The 9,647-nt window shown below is 36.1% G+C and overlaps 1 non-coding gene across 1 annotated transcript; it reads left to right on the forward strand.

The window, feature by feature from the left end:
- Positions 1-8,753: 8,753 nt before the first annotated feature.
- LOC112438519 (U6 spliceosomal RNA) lies at positions 8,754-8,858 on the forward strand. Its single transcript, XR_003026935.1, has one exon. It is a non-coding gene; the product is annotated as a U6 spliceosomal RNA (small nuclear RNA).
- The last annotated feature ends 789 nt before the right edge of the window (positions 8,859-9,647 follow it).

Genomic DNA, 9,647 nt, shown 5'->3' on the forward strand with positions numbered 1-9,647 from the left:
CTCTTTTTAAAAAAATTATTGAGGTGGAGAAATGATGATTTTCTAAATCTATCATCTTTCTATATTTGTTAGCTGCTATTCTTCTGCAAAGAAAAACTTTATTTTAAAAATTTTTTCCTGAATGGAGTATTTTAATGGTATCACTCTCAGGGACTTAGGAATATACAAATGTTAGCTCCATACTATTCACACTGTTTTGCACCCTTTTAAAATAAGTACTTGGGATATAATGTACAGCATGGTGACTATAGTTAATGGTACTTTATTGTTTACTTGAAATTTGCTAAGAGAGTATATCCTGTGTCCTCACCACCCCCAACACACAAACACAATGGTAACTTTGGTGATTAACATGTTAATTGATTTGATTCTGGTAATATTTCACAATGTATACACACATCAAAGCGTTATGCCATACACCTTGAATATATACAAATTTTATTTGTATTATACTTCATTAAAGCTGAAAAATAAAATTAAAAAGGAAAAAATAACATATATCTTGTTTTTACGGAAGTCTTTTTGTATAAGTACACACAGTACTTTATGGTTATAAATGGCTGTGTAGTATTCTATAGAATGAGCCTACAAAAATTTATTTAACCAGGTTCTTATGAATGGACATTTAGATTGTTTCCAGTCTTTTGCCATTAACAATGATGCTACAAACATCCTTGTACATATATTTTGTGAACATATTGCAGTTTGTCTTTAGATATTGCTAGGTTCCAGGGTATGTCATTTACAAGTATTTTAGGTACTATTAAACTAAAACACCAAATTTTAAGTACTACTAAACTAAAACACCATCAAGATTTTGTTCTCTGTAGCAATGTGCAAAGTACCAGTTTCCCTACACTCTTAAAATACAATGTGTTATTATATTTTAAAATCTTTGCAAATCTGAAAGGCAATAAAAAATATATCTCTTGAGAGTAGCTTGTCATTGCATTTATTTTATTAGGAGATTGTGTACATTTCATCCATATGAAAGCCATTTGTATGTACTTTATTATGAGTGTCAACTAATAATGTTTTGCCCATTTTTCTTTTTTTAAAATTTTATTATTATTATACTTTAAGTTTTAGGGTACATGTGCACAATGTGCAGGTTTGTTACATATGTATACATGTGCCATGTTGGTGTGCTGCACCCATTAACTCGTCATTTAGCATTAGGTATATCTCCTGATGCTATCCCTCCACCTTCCCCCCACCCCACAACAGTCCCCAGAGTGTGATGTTCCCCTTCCTGTGTCCATGTGTTCTCATTGTTCAATTCCCACCTATGAGTGAGAACATGTGGTGTTTGGTTTTGTGTCCTTGCGATAGTTTGCTGAGAATGATCGTTTCCAGTTTCATCCATGTTCCTACAAAGGACATGAACTCATCATTTTTTATGGCTGCATAGTATTCCATGGTGTATATGTGCCACATTTTCTTAATCTACTCTATCGTTGTTGGACATTTAGGTTGGTTCCAAGTCTTTGCTATTGTGAATAGTGCCACTATAAACATACGTGTGCATGTGTCTTTATAGCAGCATGTTTTATAATCCTTTGGGTATATACCCAGCAATGAGATGGCTGGGTCAAATGGTATTTCTAGTTCTAGATCCCTGGCGAATCGCCACACTGACTTCCACAATAGTTGAACTAGTTTACAGTCCCACCAATAGTGTAAAAGTGTTCCTATTTCTCCACATCCTCTCCAGCACCTGTTGTTTCCTGACTTTTTAATGATCGCCATTCTAACTGGTGTGAGATGGTATCTCATTGTGGTTTTGATTTGCATTTCTCTGATGGCCAGTGATGATGAGCATTTTTTCATGTGTCTTTTGGCTGCATAAATGTCTTCTTTTGAGAAGTGTCTGTTCATGTCCTTCGCCCACTTTTTGATGGGGTTGTTTGTTTTTTTCTTGTAAATTTGTTTGAGTTCATTGTAGATTCTGGATATTAGCCCTTTGTCAGATGAGTAGGTTGCAAAAATTTTCTCCCATTCTGTAGGTTGCCTGTTCATTCTGATGGTAGTTTCTTTTGCTGTGCAGAAGCTCTTTAGTTGAATTAGATCCCATTTGTCAATTTTGGCTTTTGTTGCCATTGCTTTTAGTGTTTTAGACATGAAGTCCTTGCCCATGCCTATGTCCTGAATGGTATTGCCTAGGTTTTCTTCTAGGGTTCTTATGGTTTTAGGTCTAACATTTAAGTCTTTAATCCATCTTGAATTAATTTTTGTATAAGGTGTAAGGAAGGCATCCAATTTCAGCTTTCTACATATGGCTAGCCAGTTTTCCCAGCACCATTTATTAAATAGGGAATCCTTTCCCCATTGCTTGTTTTTGTCAGGTTTGTCAAAGATCAGATAGTTGTAGATATGCAGCGTTATTTCTGAGGGCTCTGTTCTGTTCCATTGATCTATATCTCTGTTTTGGTACCAGTACCATGCTGTTTTGGTTACTGTAGCCTTGTAGTATAGTTTGAAGTTAGGTAGCGTGATGCCTCCAGCTTTGTTCTTTTGGCTTAGGATTGACTTGGTGATGCGGGCTCCCTTTTGGTTCCATATGAACTTTAAAGTAGTTGTTTCCAATTCTATGAAGAAAGTCATTGGTAGCTTGATGGGGATGGCATTGAATCTATAAATTACCTTGGGCAGTATGGCCATTTTCACGATATTGATTCTTCCTACCCATGAGCATGGAATGTTCTTCCATTTGTTTGTATTGTCTTTTATTTCATTGAGCAGTGGTTTGTAGTTCTCCTTGAAGAGGTCCTTCACATCCCTTGTAAGTTGGATTCCTAGGTATTTTATTCTCTTTGAAGCAATTGTGAATGGGAGTTCACTCCTGATTTGGCTCTCTGTTTGTCTGTTATTGGTGTATAAGAATGCTTGTGGTTTTTGTACATTGATTTTGTATCCTGAGACTTTGCTGAAGTTGCTTATCAGCTTGAGGAGATTTTGGGCTGAGATAATGGGGTTTTCTAGATATACAATCATGTCATCTGCAAACAGGGACAATTTGACTTCCTCTTTTCCTTTTTTGCCCATTTTTCTATTGTTATTTTGTTCATTTCCCTTACTAACTATATGTAAAGGAAATTAGCTCTTTGTTATACGTATTATAAATATTTTCCCAGTTTTTCATTTGCCTTTTGATTTATAGTATTTTCCAATGCAGATAAAAATGATTATTTATTTATCTATATTATTTTAATAAATCATAATTGTATACATTTTTGGGGTACAATGTGATATTTTGATATATGTATATAATGTGGAATGATTAAATCAAGCTAATTAGCTTATCTATCATCTCACTTAATTTTTGCGCTGAGACTTTTGAAATGTATTCTCTTAGCTATTTTTAAATATACAATACATTATGATTAACTACAGTCACTCTGTTGTGCAACAGATCTCAAAAACTTATACCTCCTGTCTAAAACTTTGTTACCCCCATATGATTCAGCAGTCCCACTGACTGAAATCAGTATGTCAAAGAGATATCTGCACTGCCACGAGCATTGCAGCACTATTCACGATAGCCATGATATAGAATCAACCTAAGTGTTCCTCAATGGATGGATGGATAAAGAAAATGTGGTATGTGCATGCAATGGAATCAAATTCAGCCTTTAAAAAAAGAAAATCCTGTCATTTGTGTCAACACAGATGAACATGGAGGACATTATGTGAAGTGAAATAAGCCAGACGCAGAAAGACAAACACCATGTGATCTCACTCATATGTGTGGAATATTAAAAGCCATGGATTTTGTTCTGGGTGCAGTGGTTTATGCCTGTAATTCCAGTGCTTTGGGAGGCCAAGGCAGGAGGATCACTTGAGATCAGGATTTCGAGACCAGCCTTGGCAACATAGTGAGACCCTGTCTCTTAAATTTTTTTTTCAAATTATCTAGGAGTGGTGGTACACACCTGTACTCCTAGCTATTTGGGAGGCTGAGGCAAAACGATTGCTTGAGCCCAAGAATTTGAGATTACAGTGAGCTATGATCATGCCACTGCATTCCAGCCTGAGTGACAGAGCAAGAGCCTATCTGCAAAAAGTGGAAAAACAGGCTTTTATGAAATAAAATTCATCAATCTTTTTCTATTGTAGCTTCATTATTTTACATATTTCATAAATTTTGGTTGAAACATACTGTACAGAAAATTGCACATTATTATCCATATCATAAGTATGATTTAATGAATTTTCACTAACTATATACTTCCATTAGCCAGCACCCAGATCAATAAACAAAACAGGACCAATACCCTGGGTGTCCATTTTGTGCTCCCATGCAGTCACTGTCTGCTCCATTCCACACTTAAGATTTGGTTCATTTTGTATGGTTCCATTTGTTAATATAACATTTTAAAAATTCATTTTACCACATTTTCTTTGTTTAGTCTATTATTCATGGGCATTTATGTTGATTCCATATCTTTGTTATTGTGAATAGTGTTGCAATAAACATACATGTGCGTGTGTCTTTACAATAGAATGATCTACATTCCTTTGGGTATATACTCAGTAATGGGATTGTTGGGTCAATGGTATTTCTGTCTTTAGGTCTTTGAGGAATCACCACACTGTCTTTCACAATGTCTGAAATAATTTACATCCCCATCAACAGTGTATAAGGAATACTATGCAACCATAAAAAAGAACAAGATCATGTTCTTTGCAGGGACATGGATGGAGCTGGAGGCCATTATTCTTAGAAAACTAGCACAGGAACAGAAAATCATATACCGGCATATTCTCACTTACAGATGGGAGCTAAATGATGAGAACACATGGACACACAGAGGGGAACAACACTCACCGGGGTCTTTAGGAGGGTGGAAGGTGGGAGGAGGGAGAGGATCAGGAAAAATAACTAATGGGTACTAGGCTTAATACCTGGGTGATGAAATAATCTGTATAACAAACCCCCATGACACAAGTTTACCTATGTAACAAACCTGCACTTCCACCCCTGAACGTAAAATGAAAGTTTTTAAAAATTCATCTTAAGGTAAAGAGTTAAGTGCAGGATCCAATATTTTTTTCAGGTGACTATGTAGTTGTCCCAACACTATTTATCTTTTCTCTACTGATATGGCATTCCAACATTATCATATACCAGTTTCTTTTAGATATTCGAACCTATTTCTGAACTCACTTTTGTTTCATTGATGTGTCTATTTATTTATTCATGGTTTTAAGAAGGGGAATGACAGTCTATATTTCTAAAAGATCACTCTAGTTACTGTGTGGAGAATGGACTGTGAAGAGGAAGAGTGGGCAGAGAGCAAGTATGGAGACCATTTACAAGGATGCTGTAGTAATTTAGGTGAGATAAAATAGTGACTTTGACTAGGGAGGTACAGCATGATAGACAGAAATGGTCAGATGTCAGGTATGGTTTGGGCATTTAATTCACGTATTAGTACCACACAACTCTTTTAATTTCTGTGTCTTTATAGTATATTTTAATATCTCATAAGGCCAATCCCTCCTCATTACTCTTTTTTTAATGGAATTTTCAGGATTTTCTTGAATGTCCGTTTTTGCTATATGGACTTTAGAATCGGTTTGTCTCATTTCAAAAATCCTACTGATGTTTTGATTAGTATCAAATTAAAGTTATAGACTAATATAAAGAGAAGAATTAACGTATGTATAATGTGAGTCAACCTATCCAATAATAGGGCATGTATCAAAGACTTTGTATCCCTCAAAAGTATATACAAGATTTTTTCATACAGATATTTTATGATTCACATGTTTTAATTCTGAGTTTTTTTGTAGTTGATATTTGAAATATTTTCTATTATATTATATTTTGATTTTTGTTTTTAATATCTCAAGCACACAAATGAATTACAAAAATCAAGCATTCATGCTTCTACCACCTAGACTTAATGAATATTAAAATGTTTTGTATTTTTTAATTTTTTAACGAATATAACATTTATGGGTAAAATTAAAGTCCCCGACCCATCTCATCTATCTCTTTCCCTCCCTACAGATAATCTGATATTGGCAAGTATCCCCTCCTACATTTCTATGCATCCATAAGCATTATATGGTATTGTCTTGTATACTGTTAAATTTTACAGTATCATAGTGTACCTGTCATTTTGTAACTTTTTTCTACTTAATATTTTGGTTTTGGGCCAGGCATGGTGGCTCACACCTGTAATCCCAGCACTTTAAGAGGCCAAGGTGGGTGGATCACTTGAGGTCAGGAGTTTGAGACCAGCCTGGTCAACACAGTGAACTCCTGTCTCTATTAAAAATACAAAAATTAGCTGGTTATGGTGACACATGCCTGTTATCCCAGCTAGTTGGGAGGCTGAGGCACAAGAATCGCTTGAACCTGGGAGGTGGAGGTTGCAGTGGGCCAACAACTGCACTCTAGCCTGGGCAACAAAGCGAGACTCTATCTCAAAAAAAAAATTGGTTCTTGAAATTTATCTATGTTTCTACATGTAGTTTTATCTAACTCACTTTAACTGAACAAGAGAATTACATTGTATGAATATAACACAATTTTTAAAAACCCATTCCACTATCAAGGGACATTTGGCTTGTTTTCAACTTTTTGGTATTGTAAACTATGTTGTAATGAATATCCTTAAATGCACATCTTCAGTATTACCAGATGTTGCCAAATTGCTTTCTGAATAACTTCAACAAACTTACTCATGTATTCCACAGATATTTATTTACTCCAAAATATGTGCCAGCCACTATTCTAGGGGTTATGTATGCAACAGTGTCTCAGTCTGTTTGTACTGCTATAAAAGAATACCTGAGACTGGATAATTTATAAATAACAGAAATTTATCTTCTCACAGTTCTGGAGTCTGGTAACTCTAAGATCAGGGCACTGGATATGTTCAGTTTTCTGATGAGCGCTGCTTTCAAGATGGAGCTTTGTTGCTGCATCCTCCTTGTTAAGCGGACATGATGTTCTCACATGGTGGAAGGCAGAAGGGCAAGTGAGCCAAATGATGCATGAAGAATCTTTTCTAAGGGCCTTAATCTCATTCTTGAGGGGAGGAGCCCTCATTACCTGATTACCTCTCAAGGGCCCTACCTCTTAATACCATCACATTGGCCATTACATTTCAGCACCTGGATTTTGGAGGGGACACATTCAAACCAGAGCAAACTGAAAAAAGTAGACAAAAGTCCCTTCCTTCTGGATATTACATTGAAGTTGGGAGGAAACAGATAAAACCCCAAATGCCTAAATAAAATATGGAATATGTTATATGCAGATAAGTTAGAAGAAAAATAAGGCAAGGAAATGGAATACAGAGTGTTGTGATTGTTAATTTTTTTTTTTTTTTTGAGATGGAGTTTCACTCTTGTTGCCCAGGCTGGAGTGCAATGGTGTGATCTTGGCTCACTGCAACCTCCGCCTCCCGGGTTCAAGCAATTCTCCTGCCTCAGCCTCCAGAGTAGCTGGGGTCACAGGCATGTGCCACCATGCCAGGCGAATTTTGTATTTTTTAGTAGAGATGGGGTTTCTCCATGTTGGTCAGGCTGGTCTCAAACTCCCGATCTCAGGTGATCTGCCCGCCTTGGCAGATCAAAGTGTTGGGATTACAGGTGTGAGCCACCGCGTCTGGCCGTGATTGTTATTTTTTTAAGTGTCAACTTGGCTATGCTATACTACCCAGTTATTAAATCAAATACTAATCTAGATGTTGCTGTGAAGGTATTTTATGGATGTGGTTAACATGTACGAATCAGTTGACTTGAAGTAAAGGAGATTACCCTCAATAATGTGGCTGGGCCTCATCCAATCACTTGAAGGCCTTAAGAACAAACATGATGTTTCCTGGAGGAGAAGGAATTCTGCCTCAAGACTGTAGCATCATCTCCTGCAGAGTTTCTAGTCCGACAGCCTGCTCTGTGGATTTCAGACTTGCCAGCCCCCACAATTGCATGAGCCAATTTTTAAAGACAACTCACTTATAAATTTTATAAAGACAAAATAAAAAAGATAAATAAAATAATAAAAAAGATAAAATATAAATCTTATTTATAAGAGTTATCTTTAAAAATAAGATTCTATTTGTTCTATTTTTCTGAAGAACACTGACTGACATAGCTTTTGTTACCAAGAATGGTTCTAGAGGAACAGAATCTTAAGGATGGGTTTTCTGAATTGGTTCTGAAGTTTCCAAAATTGCTTCTCTGATCTGATTAGGTTTAAATGCACTAATGACTACTTACAATAGTAAAGAGGATACTGGGGGAAATGAAATAATCAGACTTTTCAGAAATCACTAAACACAAGCTCTGAACTGACGTGAATTCCAGGAGACTCAAAATGGCACTGTGGTCCACCAGTCAGATTAGGGGCTTATGGGGATCAGTTATTTAATGGAGTTTTAGTTCACATCTACCTCATAGTGGCCTCAGTAGGTTCCTGAACCCATCCTCTGGTTATTTCCCCAGTTCTGGGACATATAATTGGAATAGACACAGTCAGCGGCAACTGGTAGAATCCGCACATTGATTCCCTGGCTTGTGGATTGAGGGTTATTATGGTAGAAAAGGTCAAGTGGAACTCACTAGAACTGCCTCTGCTTAGAAAAATATTAAACAAAAAGCAATACTACATTCCTGGAGGGACTGTAGAGATCAGTGCCACCACCAACGGCTTGAAAAATGCAAGGGTGATGATTCCCACCATATCCCCATTCAACTTACCTATTTGGCCTATACAGAAAACACATGGATTTTTTGCTTTCTTCAACAACACATATACTATAATTAGAACAATACAGAGAAGATTATCACGACCCCTGTGCAAAGATGACATGCAAATTCGTGAAGTATTTCATATTTTTGAGAAATGATAAATGCTTAAGGTGATGGATATGGTAATTACCATGATTCGATCACTATACAATTTATACATTTATGGAAACATCCATCATGTTGTACCCTATAAATATGTATAATTATTATGTGTCAATTTTTTAAAAGTTGAATCTTGGAGAATGACAGTGGATTTTCAAAAGCTTAACCAGGTAGTGACTCCAATTGCAGCTGCTGCACCAGATGTAGTTTCATTGCTTTAACAAATTAATATATCTTCTGGTATCTGCTATGCAGCTATCAATTTGGCAAATGCCTTTTTTCTAAATGTCTGTTAGTAAAGACCACCAGAAGAAGTTTGCTTAATCTGGCAAAGCTGGCAATACTTTTCTTATCTCTATCAGTTCTCTACCTTATTTCATAATTTACTTCACAGGAAACTTGCTTGACTTCCCCTTCCACAAGACATCACACTGATTCATTGCATGGATGACATTATGTTGATTGGACCTAGTGAGCAAGCAACAGCAACTACTCTAGACTTATTGGTAATACATTTACACATCAGAGGGTGAGAAAGAAATTTTTTAAAATAAGATAACTTTTACATCAGTGAAATTTTTTCTATGAATTTTTACCTCAGAAATTTCTATGGCTCCAGTGATGCGGGGCATATAAAGATATCCTTTCTATGGTAAAGATTATGTTCTTGCATCTGGCCTTTTCTACAACCAGAAAAAATGCACAACACCTGATGGGCCTCTTTAAACTTTTGAGGCAACATATTTCTCATTTGGCTCATTTACTGAGTGACCTAA

The sequence above is a fragment of the Pan paniscus genome, chromosome X, assembly GCF_029289425.2.
Source record: "Pan paniscus chromosome X, NHGRI_mPanPan1-v2.0_pri, whole genome shotgun sequence".
NCBI classification, from domain to species: domain Eukaryota; kingdom Metazoa; phylum Chordata; class Mammalia; order Primates; family Hominidae; genus Pan; species Pan paniscus.